Source organism: Ovis canadensis, chromosome 3, assembly GCF_042477335.2.
Source record: "Ovis canadensis isolate MfBH-ARS-UI-01 breed Bighorn chromosome 3, ARS-UI_OviCan_v2, whole genome shotgun sequence".
Classification (NCBI taxonomy): Eukaryota; Metazoa; Chordata; class Mammalia; order Artiodactyla; family Bovidae; genus Ovis; species Ovis canadensis.
The window spans coordinates 183,642,669-183,670,458 of record NC_091247.1 but is presented as its reverse complement, the minus strand read 5'-3'; the positions used below and the strand labels follow the sequence as shown (position 1 = coordinate 183,670,458).

Genomic DNA, 27,790 nt, shown 5'->3' with positions numbered 1-27,790 from the left:
GTTTTCATCCTCTTTCCTTTCTCTTCCTCCTTCCTGCTACTCCTTCTCCATCATTACCATCATCAATACCATCGCCATCATCGCTGTTACCACCAGTATTCTCATCATACCACCATCATCATCATCTCATCACCTCTAGCCTCTCGAATGCTTTCATGGCCCTCTTGATATACACATGTATTTCATGTAACAGTGCTGAGTGGCCGTTACTTGTTGGGATCCTCATGTAACCTCTGAGGAAACGGAGGCACAGAGGTGTTAAGGGAGATGGCCATGATCACGTAGCTGATAAGCAGTAGAGGTGGAATTCAAAACCAAGCCACCTGGCACAGTGTGCACGTTCCCGCCTCTTACAGAGGATGGGAAATGTGTCCCTGATGGATCCTTACCCCCGAGCTGGGAAGAGGGAAGGACAGCAGCTGCCAGCTCCTCCTACCTGGGCATCTGCATGGCGTTGGTTTCCTCTTCTGTCTGGAGCTCCCTGAAGTTTTATGTTCTTATCAAATGGGCTCGGTACTTGCCCATGGCAATTGATGAAGCTGGACAACCTCTTTCTGTACTTCAAAGATGGAGGGTTCCTTGAAGACAAAGTGGCTGTGGGTCTCAGGAGTGAGGACTGGGAGTGTACACACTGCTTTAATAAATGAGCTGAAAGCACCGTTGGCTCCCAGCCAGAAGCCCTCTGTTGACTGATGGGCAAATGGTATGCTACATGTCATGGTGGCGTCATTCCTCATGGCCCATGGCCATTATCTTGCCTAAGCACTTTTGCTCAGAGTTTCTTCATCTCATCGTTTCCCGGGACAAGTCATCTGTAATCTCCCAAGTAGCAACCCTGCCTGTCTCCTGCCTTCATTCTCAGGGAAGGATGTTTTTTTCTCAGGATGCCTGGAAGCTCAGTGACTCCTGGCTCGGAAGGAGTTAAGTCCAGCCCGGCTGCCTCCTGGGAACCTGTTCCCCTGGATCACTGTTGGCTTTCATCTTCATTATCTTGAATGACAATGCTGTCAGCACCCGGGAGGGGTCCTTGAACAGCCAGATGGTGGCTGGATTTTTCTGCTAGTCATCAGTTTTCGTCTGATTGCAGTCCAGATGCGGGGGTAGGGGGAGTTATTTCTCAGCACTCCCCCTGACTTCCACTGTTCAAGTACATTCCTCCAGGAGCCCTTAAAGTGGCTACCAAGGCTGAGAGAATTCCAGAGAGGTAAGATAGTGGATTCAATTCATTTAATAGATATTGACTGAGCACCTACTATGTGCCAGCAACTACATCAGGCACTGAGGGTACAAGAATGAACAAAGCCAAGCTCTTCCTCCAGTGGATCTTATATTCTAGTAAACAAAGAAACAAGTGTGGAGTCAGTCAAGAGCAGAGGGGGCTGGGAAGGAAAGATACAGCTGGTTACAGTACAAGGGGTCAAATGGTGATCAGCCCATGAGTGATGGCTAGGATTTGTTTTAGAAAAAGAGATTCTTAACAGCCTCTCAGAGAAGATAACTAGTGATTGCAACACTGAATGCAGTCACCTAGGTGAGCGGGGAAGAGCATTGCAGGGAGAGGGCAAGGACAGGGCTCTGAGTGTGGCGTGTCATTAGCACTGAGTATGGGGTGGGGAGGATGACACCCTCTTTACGTGATCAAAGAAGGCTCTGCTTTCTCTCATTCTAGCATTCTTACATTCATTCAGTGATCCTTTACTAAGGGTGCCATCAGCACCAAGTACTGCTTCAGCAACTGGGGATTTAGAAACACACGTAATTGTTTTGGGAACCCCCTGGAATGCTGGGTGCTGGCATTTCGGCACCTCCAGAGTTTTCATTCACTTGTTTCGCTGATTCCTGGCACTCAGGCCATCCACATCACTTCTCTTGCTTACCTCTTCCATCTCTCTCTGGATGACTTTTGTCTCTGCAGAGAATGGCTCCTCATTGTAAAGATATAAAACTCTGTCTCTCAACCCTGCTTCCTTCTGCACCCACCGTCATCACAAAAGAAGAGCTTGCAGAGAAGGAACTGACTTTCTCGTCTCGGCCCCCAGCGTCTGGCTTCAGTCCCACACGCTGCTCTGTGTACCACTGGCAGCCTGGTTGTCACGTCTAAATGACCTCGCTGCCGTCCTTACCCTTCCTGAACTGGCCTGCTGATCTCATCACACTGGCACCTCCTTCAGCAGAGACCTCTCTGTGATTTTGGAAGAGGGCTCGCTGGAGATCCAGCTTACTCTTGAGAGCTTCCATCCGGTCCTGCCTTTCAAAGGCAGGCTGTCCCTGGGTTCTGTGGCTTTTTCTCATCTATGAACTCACCCCCCTGGGGCACAGATGTATCATCCCACCTGTCCCACTGGCAGCTTTATACTCAACATGTCAGTTACAGAGTTCTTCATCTTCCCTCCTCTGCTCTATCGGTGAGCCTCACCCTTGTCCCTTTCTGCCACTCTATGTCTTCTCGTCCCTCAGGACGTTAAGGGTTCTCCTGGGACTGTCTCTGACATTCATCCCTTGAGTTCCATTTAGGAACCCTGCTTTCCTGCTTTTCTCCTCCCTCGCTGCTCCTAGCAGCCTCACCAGTACCTGGGGACTTGTTAGAAATGCACGTTCTTGGGACTCCCCTGGTGGTGGCCCGATGGCTAGGGCACCATACTTCTACTGCTCAGGTTCGGTCCTTGGTTGGGGACTAAGTTCCCACATTCTTCAACTAAGGGGAAAAAAAAGAGAAATGCAGATTCCTGGGCCCCACCCGAGATCTACAGAAGTGCAAACTCTGGGGACAGGGCCCAGTAATCTGTTTCAACACAGCTGTCCAAGTGGCTGATGCTCCCTGACCTCTGAGAGCCAGGGCAGGAGATGCCGCTTCCTTCACAGTGGCATGGCTCAGTGCTTGCTGCTCCAGGCAGTGGTGCACCTCGATGCCAGCTTGCCTTCTCCAGGAGCAGCCCCCATCTCAGCCCTCCTGTCATCAGCCATCTCTTGTGGTCCCCTTATCAGCCACCGTGTCTGAGTTCACATGGTCCAGATGTGAACCCAGCCCAGGACACTTGAACTTTTTATCTCCAATCTGCTGAGCTAACTCAGAGATTGCTTTTTTTGGTAAATGATATCCCAGGTGGCACTAGTGGTAAAGAACCTGCCCACCAATGCAGGAGACATAAGAGATGCGAGGTTTCATCCCTGGGTCGGGAAGATTCCCGGGAGAAGAGCATGACAACCCACTCCAGTGTTCTTGCCTGGAGAACCCCATGGACAGGGGAGTGGTCCACAGGGTCACCCAGAGTTGGACACGACTGAAGTGACTTAAGCATGCATGCATTCCTTTGTAGGGGCTTGCCTGATGGCTCAGTGGTAGAGAACCCACCTGCCAGTGCAGGAGGCTCAGATTCGGCCTCTAGGTCAGGAAGATCCCCTGGAGAAGGAAATGGCAACCTACTCCAGAATTCTTGCCTGGAAAATCCCAGGGACAGAGGAGCCTGGCAGGCTATAGTCCCTGGGGTTGCAGAAAGAGCCGGACACGACTCAGTGACTAAACAGCAACAACAATCTCTTTGTAGAGATGTGGCTCTTTTTATATAGTAGATGGGTTCCAAATTTTATGCAAGATGTGTTTTTCTGGGTGGGGAGGGAGAGAGGGTGATAGATTACTATTTTCAAGGAACTCTCTTAAATGCCCTGGGAGAAGCTGTGAATTGAAATAGCTCTTGTGTGCTAGTAGGGTGAGTCTTCTGAAAGTGAAAGCAAATCACTTTCACTTCTGGCTTCGTCTTTTTTGTTGGAGGAAACAGTAGTTTGCTGATTTCCAAGGCTACTCTCAGCTTGGATATTTTAGCTTTATGCTTCTTCCTCATTTGTTTTGAAAGGTTACCTATATGATTTTCTTTAAGATTAGGTAAGATGAGAATTGTAGCAGGATGAAAAAACGTCCCCCAAATACATCAGGTCGTAGTCCCTGGAACCTGTAAATGGTCCCTTATTTGAAAAATAAGGAAAAGCCCATGGGAGATAATTCTGGCTGATGGGGGAGGAGTGGACCCTAAGTGCAATCCCCTGTGTCCTTATCAGAGGGAGGCAGAGGGAAATACTCACACACCAAAGAGGAGAAGGCGAGGTGACCAGAGGCAGAGATTGGAGCCGTGTAGGCGCCAAGACACAGGCTGCTGGCAGTCTCTAGGAGCTGAGAGAGGCGAGGAGCAGATTCTCCCCTGGAGCTAGCGCAGCCCTGTGACACCTCAAGTTTGGATTTCCGGCCTCTCAAGCTGTGAGAGAGTAAGTTTCTGTTCTTTTAAGCCACCAAGTTTGTATCACAGCAGATAGGGGATTTTCGTTGTCATGGTGTTTAATCACTAACTCACATCAGACCCTTTTATGACCCTTTGGACTGCGGCCCTCCAGGCTCCCCTGTCCATAGGATTTCCCAGGCAAGGGTACTAGAGTTAACTACCATTTCCTCCTCCAAGGAATCTTCCTGACCTTGGGACTGAACCCAAGGCTCCTGCATTGGCGGGTGGATTCTTTCCCACTGAGCCACCAGGGAAGCCCAAGGGGATTTTTTTTTTTAAATCAGGATTTAATAGAAATTAAAAAGAAGCTGTAAAAAAAAAAAAGAGAGAGAGAGAGAAATGGCTATGTCTGTGTATTAAGGATGTCCTGGATAGCAGGTCTGTCTGTCCTTGGAATCAAGGTGTGGGACAGGCGGGGTTTGGGTCCTCAGCCCTGGCCTTCCCCAGCTCTGTTCTGATAATCTCCTAACCCTCCTGCTCTGTCTTCTCCCTCAAGAGTGGCAGTTCCTGTCTCGCATTCCCAGCCGCTTCCTCCACACCATGATGCTCCCCCACACCAGCACCTGCTCCTTTGTTCTCACTAATTGCAGCGGGGGAGATTAGCAGCATCCAGTCCCTTTTGGAGTTGGGATGGACCGATGGTGGGAAGAACCAGGTGGGCTTTCTCCTCTGTCTCTGTCCCCACCCAGTGCCTGGAGACCAGACAAATATCCCAATTCTGAAATGAGCAAACTGGCCTCTGGAATGTTCCTTTATGATGTTTTTCCTTTAGGGCCCCTCCATAGTTTCGTGCAGCAAAGGCCAGCGTTCTCTGCAAGGTGCTCTTGCAGAGCTGCCTGGGATGCTTAGTCGTTAAGTTACCCATTTACTGGTCAACCACCGGAAGCATAAAAATGGGAACAGGAGTGCCTCACGCTCTCAATTCATGTTTATAGGTGAAAGAATAGAGATGAACAGGTAAGTCATGGACTCAGAGAAATAGATATAACAAAGAAACATCAGTCAATAAAATGCTAGCAAGATTCAGGGGACTGTATGTCTCATGGGACAAGTGACATGAACTTTTGGTTCTGTTGTTTTCTAGTCTGTGAAGTGAGGGTAATAATATCTACCTTATAAGACTATTCTAAGGATTAGATGGGGTAATTGTATAAGTGAAGTACCTAGCCCAGTACACAGTATAATGGCATTTTTGAAATTAGTGAACACTCAGTAATTGGCTGCAGTTTTTGTTCACTGTTAGGTAATGTACTTAATGCAGATAAAGAATGCATTGTCATGGGTCGTGGGATGCCCTGGGGTAACTGTAAAGTCTTGTACCAAGATCTGCCCTTTAATCAGGACAGGGAGCATGAAGTACTGATGACTCAGTTGGAACAAGGATATCTTGACCCAAAGGGCTGCAAAAAAAGCTCTGCCCACCAGTGGACCTGGCCAGAAAATTCCTCCCTGTCTAAGGGGAAGGCCAAAGAGGACAGAGGGTGCTGTTGGCTTTGGGCAGACGCATCTGTCCGTGGTCACAGTGTCTCTAGGCATGAGTCACTGGCTCTGTCCTCACATAGAGGGCAAGGACAGGGGACACGCCATGTCATCGGACCTCACCGATGGGGTGGGTGGAGCTCTGTTCTTGTAGAAGGATGACTGGGTCTAATTCCTTCTCTAGTGACAAGCTTCATGTAAACTTGGGCAAGTTGTCATAAAGATTTTCTCTTTCTTGATATCCAGCAAGAGGGTTAACTGAGATGAATATGTATTGACCTTTACTCTGTACCAGGCAGTGTAGTAGGTTCTGGGAAGACAAGAGGAAAAGACATGGTCTCTATCCTTGGGTCTTTGGGCAGCTTAGAGCTCCTAGTAGACTTGCACTGCAGGGAAGCGGCAGTGACAGGTGCCCTCTGGTTCTGTGGATGTATTTACACACACACACAGACACACACACACACACACGCACCCCTTGGGCAGCCAAGGTGTGTGTCATGGTCTGAATATAAGCTTATGCAGTTTTCTCATGGGAAGGCCTCTTGGCTGATGACTCATGGTCTTGTTATTTTTTTTTAATATACCATTTATATTTATCAGGATGGATCGGGTTATGCTATTTATACTAACAGCCCCCAAATCTCTGTGGTTTAAATAACAGAGATGCATTTCTTACTCATATTAACAGTTCCATCTGCGGTAGGTGTGTGTATGTGGAGGATGAGGTCCTGCCCTATGTTGCTTTCTGGGTCCCAGGCGGGTCCCAGCACTCGAATGTCAGAGCTCACAGTGGCCAGAGGAAGCTGGAACCTGAGGAGTCATGTTCTGGCTCTTGAAGACTTCTGCTCCTAGTTCAGTGGCCAGAGCTAGTCACCCAGGCACTGTTCACTTCCAGGAGTTAGGGAAGATCGAGTCTACCTGTGATGGGGAGAGGAGAAACCAGTGAATTCCTGACAGCCTGAAGGACTTCTACGCTACACTGACTGGCTTCAGGTTTGAATTCTTCAGCTAGAGAATATAACATAATGGTGTCTTTGAAAGAGGAGCTCGAGAAGCTGGTCAGAAACATGAGAGACGAGTGGGTCTGACCTCTCGGAAAAGTGCCAGGAAAGCTGTGTCCACAACTATAAGGTCAAGTAGATCTACTGTGTAGGACTCTTTGTAACTCCCAAGGGCACACCTAATGCCATTGAAGCTTAAGTAAAATTTAGTGCTGCACAGTTCCTTTGCCAGGCACCATGCCAAGGTAAGGGATACATGATTAACTGGGATCATTAAGAAAAATTTAGGATATATTTATTATATTGATTATAAGATCAGGGAAGCATCTTTTTGCATAGTTAAAACTAAATGTTTTAGCAATATAAACAGTAAGACTTTTGTTACCTAAAAAAATTCTCTTAAATGGTACCTGGGGAATTGGAGCATCGCTGTTTCTCATTTTGCATTTCCTTCCTGTACAGTTTGTAAGTGCTGAATCATGTGGGTCGTCTTCTGTTTCACTCCCTTTTTCTCATTTTCTTTCTTATTCATCATGCTTATGACTGTTGAGCATTTCTAGTAATGCATTGAAATTGAGCCACTTTGATATAAGCATTTATGTGTACATACACATGTACACACACACACACACACACACACACACACACACACACCTGCCTGCTAGGAGATATGTGGGCTTTACCAAACAGAAACTCATCGGTTGGGGTCAGAGAAGGCACATGGCATCATTTTGGAGTAATCGTGCCTGTTAATTTCTACTCTGTTTTCCTCACATGCTCTTAGTCTTCCTTTGTGCAGGTGGTTGGAAAGAAAGCTTCTTAGATACCTTTGGCTCACTTTCGTGGAGGTCTTTACTACCCAGTTAGTCAAACAGACATTTATCAGACATGGTCTTTACAACCAATGCATGGTGTGGGGAAAAAAAGAGTAGTGTCAGGTATGACCCACCCCCACTCTCTGGTAGTTTATAATTTAGGGATGGGGACATAAACTAGTAGGCACCTGCTGTGTGCCAGGCACTGTTCCAAGCCTATTCTGGATACATCATCTCATGTAAACCTATAATAGTCTCCAATAGCTTCTGTTTTTTTCTACTTTGTGATGAAGAGATTGAAACTTAGAGAAGACCACTGAGATTGTCATGCCTATGTAATAAGTGATAGCATTTATAAACAAAGCTAGAATTCTCTTTTAAATCCAGTCTGTGCTCTTACCACAATGCCTGCCAGCCAACACAAAGCAGTTAGAGAACCCTACGGCAGAGTAGGCTCTCAAGACAGCAGAGATTTTTGTTTGATGTCTTCACCATTGTGTTTCCAGGGACTAAGTAAGAGCCTGCTACAGATGCAGTGATGATCAAGGTCTCCTGCCTTCAAGAAGTGTATAGTCCAGAGTGGTGAAACTGACAAGTGCATTTATCGTATCAGTGTGGGGTATTGTGGACCTCAGTGCAGAGGAGGGTGCATCCCATGAAGGTTTTCAGTAGACGTATGGGTTTTAGACAGTGTGCATCTTGAGCAGCAGCCTGGAGAAAGACTGGAGGGGGCAAATATGGAGGTAATAAGGCCAGTCAAAACCTTGAATGAGTATAAATGAGAAGGGACTGGATCCAGACAGTAGCAGTGGGATGATGTTACAAGGGGTGGCAATGGAGATGTTAAGCATCGGCAATAAAGGAGCGAGAAGAACCTGGGAAGACCTGCACATTCCTGGCTTGTGCAACTAGGTGGATGATAGTGGACAAGGAGGAAGACCAGGTTTGACCAAAAAGATCCTTCCATGGGATGAGAACCTCCAAAGCCCAGGTTCTGTATTAAGGGCTTGTCTGGTGACTCAGTGGTAAAGAATCCTCCTGCCAGTGCAGGAGATGCAGGAAACGTGGGGTTGATCCCCGGGTGGGGGAGATCCCCTAGAGGAGGAAATGGCAATCCGCTCCAGTATTCTTGCCCAGAGAATCCTGTGGACAGAGGAACCTGGCGGGCTACAGTCTGTGGGATCGCAAAGAGTTGGATACGACTGAGCACGCACACAGCATGCACACACCTGGTTCTATATTAGCTTTTTGACCTTGGGCAGAATTCTTAACCCCTGAGCCTTAGATTCTTATACTGTGGAAATATTAATTATACCTGCGTCGTAAGGTTATTGTAAGGATGGTATGAAATCATACACATAAAGCACTTAAAGTTTGACATGTAAATGCTGGCTGTTGGTAATTATTAATAATTAATAATGAATAACTAATGATGAATATGGATAAACTTATGGTAGTGGAGAAGTTAATATCTGGTAACCTGTATTCTCGTTTTAACGAGTTGTGGCAAAAAGCTATAGGAAAAAATAAAGAGAGGAGGAAAATTATTAATCAAGTATCTGTTATGCTGCCAGGGTCTGTGTCTGGTCCTATACACTGTGTTTTGCAAATTTTCATTGTTTAATTATCATAACCATCTGTCAAGCTAAGAAAATGGTGCCTTAGGTAGAAGCCAGCCGAGTAGACCCAAGAATGTCTAATGACTCAAGATGTTTATTTCTCATTCTCAGAATGAGTATGTTGGGAGAATAAAGGAGGGGATGTCTCTGCTCCACACAGTGACTCGGGCCACAGGAAAGCTATCGTCTGCAAGTGATATCTAAGCTCTGGACAGCAGAGAGCAAGATCGCGAGCAGTGAGTATGGGACCACATCTTTGCTGCTCGCTTCCCACTGGTTAGAATTTTGTCAGATAGATGAACTCCAGGAGAGAGTGGAGGACAGAGGAGCTGGGCGTGCCATAGTCCATGGGGTCGCCAAGAGTCAGACATGACTTAGTGACTGAGCAACAGCACCTCTCACGGCATGGAGGCTGGGGAATTGTCTCACCCTGACCAGGGTCCGCTGGACAGTTGCCCTTCTCCAGAAGAGGCCCAATTTATAGATGAAGAAACTGAATTTTTGAAAAACTAACAGACTTCTTTAAGGGCACATTGATTATTTACAGGGATGTAAGATTCATGTTCAAGTTTGTCTCCCCCCATCAACCCCCTACGGGACATGTAGAGGATGGTTAGGGAGGCTGTGTGGGTTAAATGAAGTGGATTTGGTTGGATTAAGTACTTGATAAAGTATGTATGTAAGTAAGTAATAAAGGAAGGATATTGGAAGGCAAGGTTGTTGAGTCAGCTCCTAGAGGATGTGGAGGGCTGGGAGCTGGTACCAAGGGGGCGTGGTGGTGCAGGTTGTTGGCATCAAGGGAATGAATGACTTGGTAAACCAGTAGTGTGGGTGAGTAGCCACAGTCCTGCTGGAGTTGCCCTGGATGGCAGTATATGTTGAAAATGGAGGAGCTGAGATTTCCTAAAGGACAGCAGTGAGATACAGAGCTTGTGGCCAGAAAGCCTAAACTTCAAAAAACAGTCATCTTGAGCATTTGTATATGTGCACTGTTTCTTAGCTTGGCCATGAATATTATAGAATATTAAACCGATGGTGAGCTTTGAGCTCACGTGCCACAGGGAGGAAATAAAATGTGATGTGATGATGGGCCTGACAGAAATTGGCTGTTGTGATCAATATCTTTGGATTACAGAGACCACAGGGGCCTGTGTGAACTTTCAAGTTGCTTGCCATCTGGAATCAGGCTGCTGCTGAAATCGATGAGTCCAGTTCTCTTCAAACTGGTGGTCTTTGAAGTTGCTTTTGAACGTGGGGATAAATCCGTGCATCAACATGTATTTATTGAGCATGTACCACGTGCCCAAATATTTTCAGCACCAGTTCTTAGGATGACAATGGGGAACAGGAATGAGGAATAGTCTGCAGCCTTGGCTGGAATCCAGTTGTAGAGAGGATGCCCTCCTGGGGAGTGGTTGAGGGATCACAGAAAAAGCCCTAGATGTTGAGATGACCTAAATTCTCATCCACTGAGTTCTGTGAGCCTTTGACAAGTTACTGGGTTGGCTGGTCTTTGGGTGTCTCATCCATTTAACAGTGGACTTCTCTGGTGGCTCAGATGGTAAAGAATCTGCCTGCAATGTGGAAGATCCAGGTTCAGTCCCTGGGTCAGGAAGATCCCCTGAAGAAGGGAATGGCTACCCCCTCCAGTATTCTTGCCTCCAGAATTCCATGGACAGAGGAACCTGGCGGCTACAGTTCATAGGGTTACAAAAGAGTCAGACACAACTTACCAACTAAACAACAACAACAATAGCAAATATTGTGAATGAGTGTGTGCACTCAAATAAACCACCTGTATTTTTTTTTAATGAAAGATTTTCTCCTACTTTTTGCATTAAAAATGCCCTGACTGTTGAAGGACTGTTAAACATACACATGAACAAATTTTATAAACTGCACTCTGACCCTGCACCATTCATTGACTGAGCCCGGGAGCCCCACATTGGAATCTTCAGTGCCCCGTTCCCTTGTGCCTCACCTTGAGTAGGAGGGGAAATGCCACATATTCAACACGTATGAACTGGCCCTTGTATCATAGGGAGAAATGAGTATTTGTGCCATTTGAGTAGGTATAGTAATATCCCCATTTTTGTAGTTGTAAACTATCCAAGGTCAAGTTAGTTAGGGAGCTGGGGTCTATACCTGCAAAGGCCTTTTGACCACCCACCCTGTTTTCGCTTCCTCCCTCCATCCTTCAGCTTCCTGGTCTGTCAGCTGTGGATAATGATTTTGTCCTGTCTTACTGCTGACGCCCTCAATAATATTGACCTAGCAGGAAGTTGTAAGGCATAACTAAAAATAATGACAGGGAAGCCTTCTGCCAATAGAAGGTATGCTGCTGCTTGCTAATTCACGGATGAGCCCGGCAGTGATGGGAGGGCAGATTTATTAGGCAGCTATTTATCTAGTGGATTTTTCCTGCCCTCAGTTCAATTAGGAGGCTGCATCTGGCTCCAGCAGCTCTGTCCTCTATATTTTTGCTCTGTTACCTTCCGTGATCTCTCCATATGTGGATTTGCGGGACTTCGCGACCACTCGTAGCACTGTTACTTTGGGAGTTAGGTTTGGGGATGCTGTGTTGGGTGCCCAGCCATGAAAGCCATGGGGTCTGCCCCAGGGGTCTCCCGGTCTAGAGGGAGGGCACAGATGAGTAAGTGACCAGAGCAGCAAGGGGTGGTGAAGCTGGAGAAAGGCCCCGAACACAGCGCTGTGGAATGCCTTGCCTCTGACACAGCGCTGTGGAATGCCTTGCCTCTGAGTGAAGAAGAGAGAAGAGGCAGTCAGGGGGGCCTTCCCTCAAGGAGTGACACTGGCAGAGTCTGAGCCATGGGCCCTTGCAGGGGTCAGGAGCTTAAACTCTGGAGCCCACCGGCCCCTTTCTGGCTGGGAGACCTTAAAAGTGTTGTGAAAATGTTAGTTGCTCAGTTGTGTCCTACCCATAGACAGCTAGATGGATGGATGGATAGCTAGATAAGACATGCTGTGCTGGCTTAGTTGCTCAGTCATATTCAACTCTTTGCAACCCCATGGACTGCAGGCTGCCACGCTCCTCTGTCCTTGGAATTCTGGAAGCAAGAATACTGGAGTGGGTAGCCATTTCCTTCTCCGGGGGATCTTCCCAACCCAGGGATCCAACCCAGGTCTTTGCATTGCAGGCTGATTCTTTACTGTCTGAGCCACCAGGGAATTGACTTTCTCTCTATGGCTGTGATATGGAGGTGGCGAGACTGTCATCATAGCATGACAGTAGGGCTGTCTTGAGCACTAAGTGAATTTTTACAGGCAGAAGGCTTACAACAGTAGGTGATACCTGAGTAGTTTAAGCACGAGTGTGCGTGGACCTGTGTATCCCCAGCAGAGGCATCAGCATCTGCACGGGCTGGTGGTGAGAATGTGTTTGCACAGGGCTGGGTGGGAGTTGGGGCTGGAGGCCAGTGTGAGGCAAAGGGGGACCTACTGAGGCTCGGGTGTATATATTTGACATTGTGTGTGTGTGTGTGTGTGTGTGTGTACATACACACCTGTGGCACTCACTCAGTGTCTTAACTCCAGGGACAGGTTGTGGCGAGTGAGGTTGAGTGGAGGAGGATGACCTGAGAAAAGGGTGACAATCCATCACACTCGCCTTTCCAGGAGAGCATTCCGGAATTGGAGATGACTGAGTGAGAGTCATGGAGGGGATATTAATTTGGGGGGCTAGAGAGACCTGACCTAGAATCTTGGTCCCCAACATATCTATCTATCTGTTGCTCCATCTGTCTAGCTACCACTCAATCAATTAATCATCCATCACTCCATGTATTTATATCTATGCAAGTTTTATCTCTCTCTCTCCCCTCCTCTATCCATCTATCTAGCTATCTACCAGTCATCTATCTCTCTGTTTACTTATATCTCTCTGTGTTTTATAGCTGTCTGTCTACTTATCAATCATCCATCTCTCTATTTATATCTATGTATATCTTATCTAGGGGGCTTCCTAGATAAGAAAGCTTCCTAGATAAGCTCAAATCTTCAGCTGGTGAAGAATCTGCCTGCAGTGCAGGAGACCCCAGCTCAATCCCTGGGTCAGGAATCTCTGGAGAAGGGATAGGCTACCCACTCCAGTATTCTTGGGCTTCCCTGGTAGCTCAGATGGTAAAGAATCCACCTGCAATACTGGAGACCTGGGTACTTTGGGACGATTCCCTGGAGGAAGGCATGGCAACCCACTCCAGTATTCTTGCCTAGAGAACCCCCAGGGACAGAGGAGCCTGGTGGGCTACAGTCCACGGGGTTGCAAAGAGTTGAATATGACTGAGCAACTAAGCCAGCACAGCATGTCTTATCTAACTGTCCATCCATCCATCTAGCTATCAGTCATGCATCTCTATTACATATGGTTTATCTATCTATATATCATATATCTATCTACCTATCAATTAGTCATCCATCTCTCTATTTATATTTATATGTGTTCTCTCTCTCTCTTTTTCTCTCTGTCTCTCTCTTTCTTTCTCAAAACCGGACTACCTCTTGAGGATTAAGTCAGGCAGGAGAACCCAGATGCTGCCCTGCTCTGCTCCAAGATAGTTTTTCACTCCTCATTTCTTTCCCACACAGACCACAGTGGGGCGTTGTCTGAGTCAAGCCTTGAGTTTCTATCTCGTAGACACTTTCTATTTGTGAAAACTGTGCAAGCGTCCAAAAGCCAGGCCATGCCTTTGTGTGCTCATTTAATGAGCAAATTGAATGCAAAAGAGGAAGAGTTTGGAGATAATTGGACTCAGGAGGGTTGCCTGTTTTTTGGGAGGTGATGAGCAGTTGATGGTCTCATAAGAAGTGCTTATGATGATCTGTACATGGTTCAGCAGCTGCATGCCTTCCTTTTGAAGCACCTCCGGGAGGTTTTCCCTTCATGATGAACCCTCCCCATTCTCTGCAGATGCTGAACTCACAGGGTGACGGTATGGATGGAAACACACACATCTTCCAGCACCATGCCCTGTGGGAAAGGTAGAGAAGGAGCTCAAATCTTTGCTCTAATTCTGTGTCAAGGCTTCATTTTTCACGGCCAGCCGGTCGTGAAAGTCACAGCCTGAAGTCACAGCCCCAAGTGTGTGGGCCCCTGGGCTGGGTTGATGGACAGGTACCTGCACTTCACACTCTGCTCTGTTTCCAAGATTGTACCTCGGATGCAAAGAGTTCTGTTTGGTGGTTGTCGAAGCCACTGTCCAAAGCTGATCACTCACCCACATGTCTTAGAACCAATGAAGGCCACACAGTGCTTTTTCTCCGATGGCAGATTTGCCCGGCATGAAGAAAGAACATAATTGGAAAATGGGCAATATTCACATAGCAATTGCTATGCCTGTTAATGAGGTTTACATGAAGGCTTCCAGTGAATGGATGAAGAACAGTGAGTTTGGCATTCACGTTGAGCAGCTGGACAGCCTGATAAGGGAGCAGATGAGGGGGGCCTGGGCTTAGCCAAGGGGAGCAGGACCAAGAGAAACCCTCGCCTTGGCTCTCCCCTTGCTCAGTGCTGCCCTGGTCTCCTTACTGTCCTGGGAGAAACTGAGCCTGTTAGACTCCCACCTCCAGACTGCACCGCCCCAGCCAAGAGGGAGAGGAGCCAGTTTGGCTAGGTTGTGGGCCCCCTCGGGCTGTGCTCAAAGTGTAGCCAGTGGTAAACTATTAAATCTCCTTTCCTTGGTATTAGGACCTGCGGTAACTTTGGGGGACCACGTGTCAGGGAAAGAAGCATTACCATATTGTGTGTGAAGGTCTGAGCCTAAATCAAGGCTCTGTTAGTAACATCTATGTATTCCTCGGATATGTAATTTGGCTGCAGGGAGCTGCGGTTTCCTCATCCGTAGGAAAGTTAGTCTAACGGAAGTGAATGGTTTCCATGACATGACGTTATGCATATGGTGGTTGCTGCTTCGTTCAGTGTTCTCCTGAGCAATAGAACCAATGGGAGCCATAGATATAAGCAGATACAGATATACGTATTCCCAGAGGCTTTGGTGTTAGGGATCGGCTCACATGACTGTTGAGCCTGGCAAGTCTGAAGTTTATGGGGCAGCCAGCAGGCTGGGACCTCAGGCAGGAGAGAATGCTGCAGTCTGAAGGCAGATCTTCTTCTTCTCTGGGAAAACTCCACCTCAAGTTTTGCCCCAGAGGCCTTTGACTGATTGAATGAGGCCCACTCCCGTTATTGAGGGTCCTCTCTTTTACTTAAAGTTATTTGACTGTAGATGTTGCCCGTATCTATCTACGAAATACCTTCACAGGAACGCTGAGACTAGTGTTTGGTGAATAACTGGGGACTCTAGGCCAAGTTGACACATAAAACGAACCATCCCAGTCACTGTCATTGTCATGGGTGTGCCAGAAACCAGGTGCTATGTTTGGCCCCATTGGAGGCTATTGGCAAACTGTCACTTGCTGGCCTGACACACACCTGGTATCTTAGCTCCAGGGACAGATTGTGGTGGATGAGGTTGGGTTGAGAAGGATGACTTGAGTGATTGAGGCGCTTAGAGGAGGGTGACAGTCCATCATACTAGCCTTTCGAGGAGAGATCCTGGAATTGGAGATGATTGAGTGAGAGTTAAACGTATGTTATTGAGAGGATATTAATTTTGGAGGTCAGAGCTACGAGGAATCTTGACCCCAAGACATCTTCTTTCCCACCCCACATTATGATCAGTAACTTAATCCTAATGATAGTTTTTTTTTTTTAATTTGTTCTGTAAAATGGGAAAAACTTATCGTTTAAGCTCATTGCAAGAGTGTGGAGTATATCTGGTGTGATTTGAACACTCAGTAAATTTTTGTTTCCCTCTCTGTATCTGTTCAGTGTTCATGTGATATTTATTTCAATCTTAAGATTTTCCTGTATGGGCTTTTAAGTTGGGAGCATTACAGAATGCAAGGGAGTTAAACTGGAAATACCTATCAAAATGGGGAAGAGTGTGTTGCTCAGCAGTGCCTGGGCTTACTGTGTTCTTAGCGAAAATGCATTTCCCCGGGAGCTTTTGTTTGTTTGTTTGTTGGATGGGCTGGGCTGGGTCTTCGTTGCTGCATAGGCCTTCTCTATGCAAGGAGCGTACGAGCAATGAGCGGGGGCTACTTTTTGTTGTGGTGCATGGGCTTCTTACTGCGGTGGCTTCACTTGTGGCAGAGCACAGGTTCTAGAGCAGGCAGGCTTCAGTAGTTGTGGCACATGGGCCCAGTAGTTGAGGCTCATGGGCTCTGGAACTCTGGCTCAGTAGTTATGGTGCGTGGGCTTAGTTGCTCTGCGGCATGTGGGATCTGCCTGGACTGGGGATTGAACCAGTGTCCCCTTCTTTGGCAGGTAAGTTCTTAACCACTAGACCACCAGGGAAGCCCCCTTACCCGCACACAACACACACACAACATCTTTGAGCAGAAGATATAGAGTATCCTGCGCAGTGTTTTGTCATCTGCGTGGAGAGCTGAGATAGGTAGAGGTGGAGGACTGTTTCCTGATGATTGTGTTCACATGGGACCAGCAGCACATCACTGCCTCTGAAGATGAGTGCTCACTCTTCTCCATCCTTGTTCATGTGTCCCCTGGTCTGTTAGGCAAAAGGGGTCCTACATGTGAGATGCACCTTTTCTACCAAGATGTGGTGGGGGGGCCAGCATGGGCACCGTGTGCTGCTTCTGGGGTACTTGACTGTCAGGGGCTGAACAAAACAATCTATGTGATACTGGTTATATTTCTACAAGCTTGACATGCTTATCTGGAACAGCTTCTTAGAACGGCACTTCTGAATGCACTAGATGTTTCTGATAGCACCCCTGCAATAGACTGGATGTCTGTGTCATCTCCCGTCCCCAGTCATTCATATGTTGAAATCTAGTCCCTAAAGTGGTGGTATTAGGAGGTGGGACCTTTGTAGTTAGTTATGATTAAGTGAGAGCATAAGGATGGAACCCCCATGAATGGAATTAGAGTCCTTATAAGAGTCACTACCACCTGCTCCACCACTACTGACTCCAAAGAGTTGGACATGAGTGAAGCAGTCTACTTAGCACATATACACGTCAAGGGGGTGACATAGTCACTCAGTGGTGCTGTTACAAACATCTCCTGCATTCAGAAGTGCCATTCTAAGAAGCAATAAGCTATCCCAGATAAGGATGTTGAGCTTCTGGAAATATACCCATATCACACCTGGATTTCAGACTCCCCAACCTCCAGAATTATGAGAAATAACTTCTTTTTTTATTAGCCAGTCAGTGTATGGTACTTTGTCATAGCTGCCTGAAGTGACTTAGGACAACCACTGAAACCAAATCTAAACTAATAGCCTGAATTTATACACTAACTTGGTACCACCTAATGGGAGGAAAAACCAGCAAGCCACCAGAACCAATCACAATAAATATACCTGTATTTTGTCTTCTTCTTTGTTTGTCTCCTTGAGGAAGCTGTGAACTCCTTGAAGGACAGTCGGTTTTCTTTTCGTCTCTGAGCTTCATTGTTTAGGGTCTGGTGTGCCGTCAGGGCCTCGTTCGTGTTTGCTGGATGAGCGAGCAAACCGTGAAGGAACATCCTGATCAGTGTTGTGTTCTTGGCCTGGACAGCTGTTGAGGTCTGACTGTGTTTATGGAATGAATTACTCTACACACAGGGAAACTCAGCAATGGACCAGCATCCTAAGGGGATATCTTAGAGGATCTGTTAGATGGATGGACCATCTGTGCCCTGGCCATGTGGATCAAAGATAAACATGTGATTGAGTGAGGTCTTAGCAATGACAACCAGCCCTGGCTGGAATGTGTGCAATGCAAGGCTCTGGTTTGAGTCCTGGTTTCCCTTGGGGACTTGAGTAGATGGAAATGGCATTGTATTACAGAGAGCCATCACTTGGGCAAACATCTGGGGATGTAATGACAAGGGAAAGGCAATACATGCCCAAAAGAGCCTTGTCCAAAACGAAACTGTCTGTCACAAGCTATGGTCAGGTGAGTTACTCTTTTGGAATCCTAGGAAGGCAGAGTAGGCCAAGCATGATTCCCAGTACCTTCAGAGCTTGCTGGAGCTTATTAGCATGACCATGATCTCATGAACAGGTTCTCTGGGGCCTCTGTTCCTGGAGCATCAGATATTAAGTCCTCTTGAGGAAGAAAAGAAATGAGTTTTTAAGGTCTATATTTACATGTGTTAATTGTCTTCTGTGCTGGTCCACTAGATTAAACCTATCAAAACAAATTTTTCAAATCTCTTTTAGTGGCATCATTATGTCCCAAGGTTGACATCTCAGAGTCATCCTTAGAAGCGTGTTCTCTCTTCAGTTTTCCCTCTCCTTGCCCCTGTCTTGCTTAGGTCTTCAGATTGAGCTTTAGACCAGGTTGTCCATTCCCTCCTGGCGTTGCCGGCAAGTTCTTTCACCTCCGTCTGTCACAGCCTTGGGCAGGGTTCCCATCCTCTCTGGCCTGGACTGTCATACTAGCCTGGTTTCCTCCTCCCTTTGGCTTCTAATCCATCATTCTCCTGCTGCCACAGTGGTTTTTCTAAAGCTCAGAGCAGCACATGCAGCCCCTGCTTAAGCCTCCTTGGTCACTCCTCATTGCCTCTAGAACAAGTCCAAACAGCTTAATAGGATGTATAAATCTGTTCCCAGGCGGGGTCCTTCCTGGCCTTGGGCCCTACCTCTATACATCAGATCTCAACTTCCCCACTCTCTAGATCTGACATATTCTCCCACGTTTCCAAGATTTGGAGATTCTTTTTCCCTCTTGGAAAGCATATTAACTTTTTCTGCCTGTCAGACACCTCCTTATTCTTCAAGACTTCAGGTTTTGTTGGTAGAACTGAATTGCAGGCAAATGATGACTCAGAAGGTGCCGAGACTGGCAGGCTTCTGTGAAATGCGTGGCTTTCTTTTCGTGGAAACTCTCTCTAGCTCAAGCCAGCAGTGCTGCACAAGGGAGCCTGGTTTGCTCATGCCTTTACTCGTTCTGCTAAATTGTGTTTTATTAATGTGTGTGATTGTACTGATGCTCGGGCTACTGTGCTAATGGCTGATAATTGCCTTAATGAGATATTTGTGAGAAATACAGTAATACCAGGAGGAATGAAAGCAGTCCCACCACAGCTGGTGGTGGAACAGCCCTTTGGCTGACTTCAGGGAGGAACAGCTCGTAGGATTCTGGCAGTTAGAATAAGGAAGAGCTCCAGTTCCCCACTTATTTTGAATGCCCAAGTTACCCAACTTCCACTCAAAAGTTAACTACGCACATGTCAGGAGGGTACATGATGCTGGGTAGCACATCTCAGAGGCAGATGATAATCAGAGTTTTCCCCATACTGTGTGTCCATCCAAGTTCAGTCCCCAGGGGCTCCGTTCCATGCTGTTTTCACCATGGGATCCAGGGTGGTGAGGCCACCCCATCAAGACTATTGTTGGTCATCCTAGCAGAGAGGGGAAGGCGCACAACTGGTTCTTAAAGCTTCCTCTTCATCACTTGTGTTCTCATTTCATTGCCCAGAGGAAGCCATGTAGCCATGCCTGGGCAGAGCAGTTCTGTCCTGATGTACTCAGAGCCTGACGATGATATTGTGAACAGCCTGAGGGTCACTGTAGCACGGCATAGTGGTGTGTGAAACGCCTGTTGTCACGCCCTCAGAGAAATACAATCCCCGTGCACACATCACCATTTGGACTGCATCTGTCTCTAGTGTCAGATCTTAAGCATCCTTGGGATGGGGAGATTTCTGGGTCTCATTTACATTTGATCCCAGAGTTGTGCAGAGTGCCTCCTTCAAGGTTTGCAAACACTCAGCAAATAATAGTTGATTAAATTTATATGTGACTGAAGAAGGCTTGTCATCTGGATTCCCACCCCCCTCGCACACACACTTATTTGTGTCAAGCACCTTTGTGACAGGTGGGGAGGGGTTGCATGTGTTCTTTTGTTGACTTCTCCCAGCTCTCAGGCAAGTCTTCACCCTTCTTATTCCAGATAAAGAGATGGAGAAACTTAAAGATGCAGGAACTTAAAATTTTCATATGTGGTTGTAAACACAAAAGCTTATAAGTAAGCACTTACTATGCACTGGTCCCTATTGTAAGCACTTCTTATGGATTAACTTATTCACTTCCCAACAGTTCTGTGAAGCAGATGGCTATCATCCTGGTTTTGCAGACGATGAAGCTGAGCGCAAAAAAGTTGAGAAGGTTAGCCAAGGTCACACAGCTTGGAAGTGGCAGAGCTGGGATTTTTATCCAGGCAAGCTCTCTCCAAGGCTTTGCTCTTTATAACTCTCTGTGGTCTCACCTGCTGTGCCAAACTACTGATCACACTGGGTTTTGGGGAGTTGTACAGTTTGAAAGTGCAAAGGAGAAGATTTGAGGTCAGTTTTGAGTCTCATTGACTCTCTCTGAGCAGGGCAGCTGGCATTCCTGAGAAGTTTCAGGGGCCTGAGTACTGCTCTGGGGACAAGAATGTAAAGATAAATAAGCTCACTTCCCATTTTCAAGGAGTTTATAGTTGGGGAGATGTCATATTACAGATAATTTCAATGTAATGACATAGCCACGTTCTTGGAAAGTGTTCAAGAAGCTATTTGTTTTTGTCCAATATGTGATTATGTAAAGAGGTGTTTTTGCTGAAGGTCCAGTAAGCACTGCATCTAGAAAACACCAGGTTCATTTGTACAGCCCCAGACTGTCCTGAAGGCCAGACTCAGACTCTGGGCCATTCGAACGTGTGTTTATAGCTAGGTTTGCTGCCGCTGTCTCCAGATTTGGTTTCACAGTTACGTCTGATCCTCTCAACTCCTTCAGGGAACCTTGCTTTAATCTGATTTTATTTATTTCTTCTTCTTCTGGATGATGTGACCCTTTATTCATTCATTCATTCATTCTTCTTGTCCATCCATCCATTCACTCAACAGACACTTAAATTTTACCTACTGGTTTTGTTTTGCTTTTGTATTTTTGTGGTTTTTTTGACCAGGCATAACTTCTCAGCACAGGAAATACAAGTGGTGAATAATACAAAGACTGTTGTCTTAAGCTTAAATTCTACTGAGAGACAGTAAAAGAAGTCAGACACTAGAAAGGTCCCATATTGTATGATTCCATTTAGTCCAGAATAGTTAATCTCTAGAGACAAAATTCCAAGTTGATCATGATCAAGGTTTGTTGGGGAAGGGGGCAGAGAGGAGATGGGGAGAAACTGCCTAGTGTATAGGGGTTTATTTGGAGTGATGGAACTGCTTTGGAAGTAGAGATGTTGGGTGCACAGCACCGTGGATGCACTAAATGGTACATCCATTCACTTTAAAATAGTTAATCTTGTGGTATGTTGCATTTCACTTTGATAAATTTATTTAAATGGTGAAAAAAATTCTAGAGAGGAAAGATGGACATTAAACAATGCTCACAGTCATAGTGAATGTTTCAGAATAGAAGAAAGAAAAGGGAAGGGAAATAGGACATCATGTGGTAGGGGGTGATGGGCTGTCATTTTACATAGGGATGTATTAGGGGACAGTTGAGGGATCCTGAGGGAGGTGGGGGAAAGAACGTCCCAGGCAGAGGGCACAGCAAGGCAAAGGGCTAAAGAGAGCATGGCCATGTTACAGAGTCCAAACTCATACTGCTTGCTGTACAATACACCAGTGAATCAAGAGATGAAGTGCTGGACAAGAAATAGCAACTTTATTCAGAAACTCTGTTGATCAAGAAGGTGGCGGACTAGTGTCCCAAAGAATTGTCATCTGAGCTAGAATTCAGGCTTCTTTTATACGAAAAGGGGAAGGGGTGCCAGAATTCTTTGTTCTTGAAGCTGTCCACCTAGGTCTAGTCACAATGTTCCTATAAACCTCCAGCAAGACAAATGTGATTCTCTGTTCTGCAAGTGTTTGTCTCTATATGAATGGAAAAGTGTTATACCTCTAAAGGTCAGAGCCGAGAGAATAGGCTGTCTTGTATATTTTGGGGTATAGACAGCATTCTTAACTTTATAGCAAATGCAATAGTATACCAAAGGTAGAGAAACAGCTCCAGTATGGAGTCATATTTGTTCTTCCCTATTATAGCCATTGCAGTCTAGAAACAGGCTGAGTGAGGAGGAGGGTGAGACAGCACTTCCTCTGTCCCCCAAGTGCCTTTGTACAAATTAGAAAGACAACTTGTTGGAGGTACAGCCTGAGGGCAGGGCTCATGAGAGGGGTGAGTGGCTTTTCACCTGCCCTGTCCACTCCCCTTGTTCAGGGCACGGTGTGTTTTGTCACATGGTGGCCCTGCTAAGAGCTGAGGTCAGGCAGGGAAAGTCACGTGTAGGGTGTTTACTCCAAGTGAAATGGAGTAAGAGAACCACTGGAGGGCTCCCAGCAGGGTAGAGATGACCTGCTTGCTTTTCAGAAGAACTCCTCTGGTTCCAAGGATCAAGGAAGGGATATAGTTAGGAAACAAGGCCAGTAATTCAGGCAAGAGATGCTGCTGGCTTGGACCAGAATTGCAGTAGCAATAGTGGTGGGAAATAATCAGAATCTGGATGTGCTTTCAAGGCTGGTTCAGTACTTTGGCTGTGCCAACTAGAAAGCAAGGAGTCAGTGGTGAATCTAGTTTCTCACTGAGCAGCAATTAATAGAAGGAATGAGGGAGACTTCCATTTTCTGTAATGGGGAAGATCATAGGAATAACCAATTTCAAAGAGGATATTAGTAGTTTGGTTTTAGTCTTATGGAATTAGCAATGCTTTTCAGGTGGATAGCTGCGTGAAGACACTGGACCGGCAGGTGGCTGGCTACGAGCCTGGGGTTCTAGAGCAAACTTGGGCTGGGAGATAGAGTTTGGGAGTTGCCGGCATTTAGGTGGCTTTTCAGGCCATAAGCCTGGCTGAGATTGGTAAGAGAATGAGTGTAAGCAGAGAAGGGGAGCCTGAACTTGGCTGCTCTCTCTTCGTGCCCTGGAAAAATAAAATCTGGGCTGCACTGGGAACATTGGGGGCCGGTTTAGTTATTTTTAAAAACAGATTTTTTTTTAAAGCAAAGAGTTACAGCCTTACTCCCAGGGGAAAATAAAAGTAGGTTGCTCATGGTATCAAAACCACGCAAATACAGCTGGCTCTCTGCAGAGCTTTCCCTGAGAAGCAGTGCCCAGGTATGTGCATGATAAGTGTTTATTGTACTGAACAGCAGTGAGTGTGGATGTGGGTTCTTACAGCCATCTTTCTCATATGTGTGTCCCTAGCAGCTAACAATCATCTGAAATTCAGAGGTGCCAAACACATGGTTAGGGCTCCCGAGATGGCACTAGTGGTAAAGAATCTGCCTGGCAATGCGGGAGATCCAAAAGACGTGGGTTTGATCCCTGGGTTGGGAAGATTCCTAAAGTAGGAAATGGCAACCCACTCCAGTATTATTGCCTGGAAATTTCCATGGACAGAGGAGCCTGGAGGGCAGAGGAGTCCATGGGGCTGCAAAGAGTTGGACACGACTGAACATACACACAAAAATACATGTTTGAAGAATGAATGGAGGGATGGCCTTTACCCTCTGTGCTTGGAGACCAAGGTAGAAGGATCCAGTTTTCTTATTTTATTGTTAATTTGTGGTTTGAACCAAAGAGGCTTGTCTATACCTTGGGTGTTGGAGATTAGGTCCATCTTCATGGGTTGAAGTTTCAAAAATTTTGCACATGGGGCTCTTAGGCAACTGCCAAAGAGAAATCCCAAACTGTTATGAACAAAGGCAGCATTGTTGGAATCAGTGAATGACTTCCCAAGAAGACTACTCTGGCCAAAATTCATTTGTGTGTACCCCCTCTGGAGAAGAAGTTGACTTAATGAGCCTGACCACAATCCATAGAAAGCCCTTGGCTTAAGGCTAGGGATCAAGGGATCCCTGGGAGGGATCCTTAGGAGGGATCCCACCTTTCCTAAAGCTCAGAAGAGTGACTTCCTGTGCCTAAAACATTTGTATGGCCAGTATTGTTTATGTTGAACACGTCTCTCCTTCTGGGTGTCCAGGCTTTTAGTACATGTTAGGCAAATGATGCTTACCTGCGAGTCTCCAATGGAAACACTGGATGCTGAGTCTCCAAGGAGTTTCCCCTGTGGACCACGTCATATGTGTTGTCACAGCTCATTGCTGGGTGAATTAGGTGCATCCTGGGTGACTCCACTGGGAGAGGACCCTCAAAGCTTATGCCTGGTTTCCTCAGATTTAACCCCACTTGCCTTTACCCTTTGCTGATTCCACTCGGTGTCCTTTGCCTGTAAGAAGCCATAGTTGTGAGTATGCGTGAGTTTGTGCTGGGTCCTGTGAGTCTGGCTGGAGAGTCAGGGAACCTGAGGGCTCTGACAGCCCCCACCCCCTTTTCTTTTTGTTTGCCTTATTAAACCATCAGTCATATTACCTTATAGACCACTTAATGCCATTAGCATCTCCTGGGTTCTCACTCTATGCATAACACATCATCAAATGGGCAGCTCTCCAGGTGAGTTTAACTTTAGAAACTGACTCACACCCTAACATACTTCCATGGGTGACTTGTTCTCAAGCCATTTCCGTATATGGTGCGCCGTGTAAGCTATAGAAGTGATAGATGTAGACAAATACAATCTCAATTTGAGAGAGAAAATGTAAGTTCTGTGAAAGCAAAATTCCCTGAACTTTGGGGAAATGAAGTTCTCTGCCACTTCTAACGATAGCTTTTATTGAAGAGGCGTATGATTCTTGTCTTGAAAGAGATACAGAAGTGACTGTAAGGCATTAGTAGAGTTGGATGATTTGGAGAAAGAATACTTTGCTTTTCCCTGGCATTCCTTACTCTTCTTTCAGTTTTCATCAGTCTGTCCATCCATCTACCCCTCTTCCTATCCATCCACTTAGCTGTCTACCCGGTCATCCACTTACCTGTTCACTCAGCCATCCAGTGTTGCCGGGCAACTTGTTCCATTACTGAGCATTGATTATGTCCCAGGCATTGAGGTACAAGAGGGTTGACTGGGGTCCTTGCCCTCCTGTGTATGGCCAGGGTTGGGAGATGTGGAAACAAATACTTCCAGGTGGAAAGTAACAGGCATCCTACCATGTGTCCTGGGAGATTATCCAAACCAGGGCGCCAGTGCTGGGGCTATTCTCTGTCCCCACCTTCATGGTCATTTAAGCAAAGTAAAGGGAAGACAGCCTCCTCTTGTGGGATTTCCCCAAAGGTTAATTTAAAATACTCTTTTCATTTGGCATTAAGCTGGCACAGAGCCACCCATTAGTACACAGCTAAGGACACAGCTGTGTCCTAAGGCAAATGGAGATTACCCTTCCTCACCTGCCGGTGGGAATCAAAGGACACACTACCACTGAGTGGTTCGGAACATTGAGCAGGGCCTAAGAACTTTTCTCTAAATGCTCATGGGTCCAAAGCCCCCTTTCTTGTGCCCCCTTTGCAATTCCGAGCTCTTTGAAGTGGGAATGGTGGGAATGGAGTCAACAGTTGTGAGTTGAAGAAGCCAAATTATAGATTTTATTTTTGGCTTTGCCTTGAGTCACAATTCCTTTTGTTTCTGATTTACCTTTTGTTTGAGAAACTTGGCCTGATTTCTGTATTCAGAGCATTCTTTAGTCATCTCTGCCTCCACCAGGTCTTTCCATTGCACAGATGTTTGTTCACCCACATTTTTTTCATAGTTAATTATCTGGCATTTGCTGTCAGGATTTTCCCAAGGTGGTCTGATCAAAAGCAGGTATTACACATTTTCTAATAATAATACTAATAATAACAGCAAGCACTGTGTGTTGGGTACTGTGTAAGTGCTTTATATAGTTCAACTCTGAATTCTTAAAATAACTCACTGAGTAGGTGCTATAATTACTCTCCCCATTTTACATGTGAGGAAACTGAGTCATAGGCGGATTAAGGATTGACTCAAGTGTCTTTACTCAGTTCAGTTCGGTTCAGTCGCTCAGTTGTGTCCGACTCTTTGTGACCCCATGAATCGCAGCACGCCAGGCCTCCCTGTCCATCACCAACTCCCGGAGTTCACTCAGACTCATGTCCATCGAGTCAGTGATGCCATCCAGCCATCTCATCCTCTGTCGTCCCCTTCTCCTCCTGACCCCAATCCCTCCCAGCATCAGAGTCTTTTCCAATGAGTCAACTCTTCGCATGAGGTGGCCAAAGTACTAGAGCTTCAGCTTTAGCATCATTCTTTCCAAAGAACACCCAGGACTGATCTCCTTTAGGATGGACTGGTTGGATCTCCTTGCAGTCCAAGGGACTCTCAAGAGTCTTCTCCAACACCATAGTTCAAAAGCATCAATTCTTTGGCGCTCAGCCTTCTTCACAGTTCAACTCTCACGTCCATACATGACCACAGGAAATAGCCTTGACTAGACGGACCTTAGTCGGCAAAGTAATGTCTCTGCTTTTGAACTAATCTTGGGTTAAAAGAGAGGGGGAGGGGGACACACAAGTCACAACTCATAAAACAAATGAACAGGATACATTGGGCTTAATCAAAATTTAAAGTGCTGTTTTGGCAGAGGAGTCTGTTAAGAGGAAAAAAAGATATTGAGAGACTTCCTTGGTGGTTCAGTGGTTAAGACTCTGTGCCCAGTGCAGGGGGCCCGGGTTTGATCCCACATGCTGCGACTAAAGAGCCCACGTGCTGCAGCTAGAGAAGCCCTTGGGCTGCAGTGAAGACCCAGCATTGCCAAAGTCAAAAACAATAACAGTAAAACAAGATAAGCCACTGAGTGACCGGCTGACCTTCAGGCAAGATTGACCAGGGCACAGGCTGTGTCTCAGGCATGTTTCCAGGCTGTGTTCTCGTCCCTCAACCACTGTGGGTTCTACAATCATCAGAGCAACTCAGACCCATGCAGACCCTGAATCAGTCACTGGCACGGGGGCTTTAATTACACTGAATGCAACCAACTAGAGAGCCTGAGGTGATGAACTCCCCTCCAAACCCAAAGGGCTAGGTCACTGGGCACCTTTTGGGAGGGGGAGAGAGGAGCAAATCCCTGGGAGGTAAAGCGGGTGGATGACAAATTTCTGAGGCCTCAGGTCACCTGCACAAGGCAAGGTGGGGCTCTGAGGGCTCCTTCCGAGAATGCGATGGTAGCTGAGGAACTGAAGGCACAGCTGGGAAGGTGGATGGCCGGAATGCGAGGGGTGTCCTTCCCTCCCATTCACCCACTTACTTCCACATTAACTTGAAATCCAGTCACCCACTCATGCACCCACCCACCGCATCTGTTTCTTTTTCTAAAAAATTTATTCTTTAAATTTATTTTTTATTTTGTCTGCAATTTTTAAAGGTTCCTTCCATTTACAATTGTTACGCGAATACAATTGGCTGTATTCGCCCAGGTGTACAGTACGTCCTTGAGCCTGCTGTACACCCAAGAGTTTGTACCTCTCACTCCCCGCCCCTAGATTGCCCCCTCCCTGCCACTGGCAACTGCTGGCCTCTTCTCCATATTTGTGAGTCTGCTGCTGCTTTGTCGTCACTAGTCTGTTGCATTGTTTAGATGCCACATATCAGCCGTATCATATAGGACTTATCCTTCTCTGTCTCACTTGTCTCACTTAGCGTAGTGCCCTCCAAGTCCATCCTCCTGTGCC

General features: G+C 46.5%; 1 protein-coding gene across 4 annotated transcripts in view; it reads left to right on the top strand.

Moving 5' to 3' along the window:
* The window catches only part of LARGE1 (LARGE xylosyl- and glucuronyltransferase 1), a 617,169-nt gene that overhangs the window by 99,228 nt on the left and 490,151 nt on the right, over window positions 1-27,790 (top strand). Inside the window, exon 2 of one of the 4 annotated variants that reach the window (XM_069585275.1) lies at window positions 9,297-9,421. The exons of the other annotated variants lie outside the window; for them this stretch is intronic. The gene's annotated coding sequence lies outside the window, so the exon portion shown is untranslated. The remainder of the gene's footprint in view (window positions 1-9,296; window positions 9,422-27,790) is intronic. 4 annotated transcript variants of the gene reach the window in all.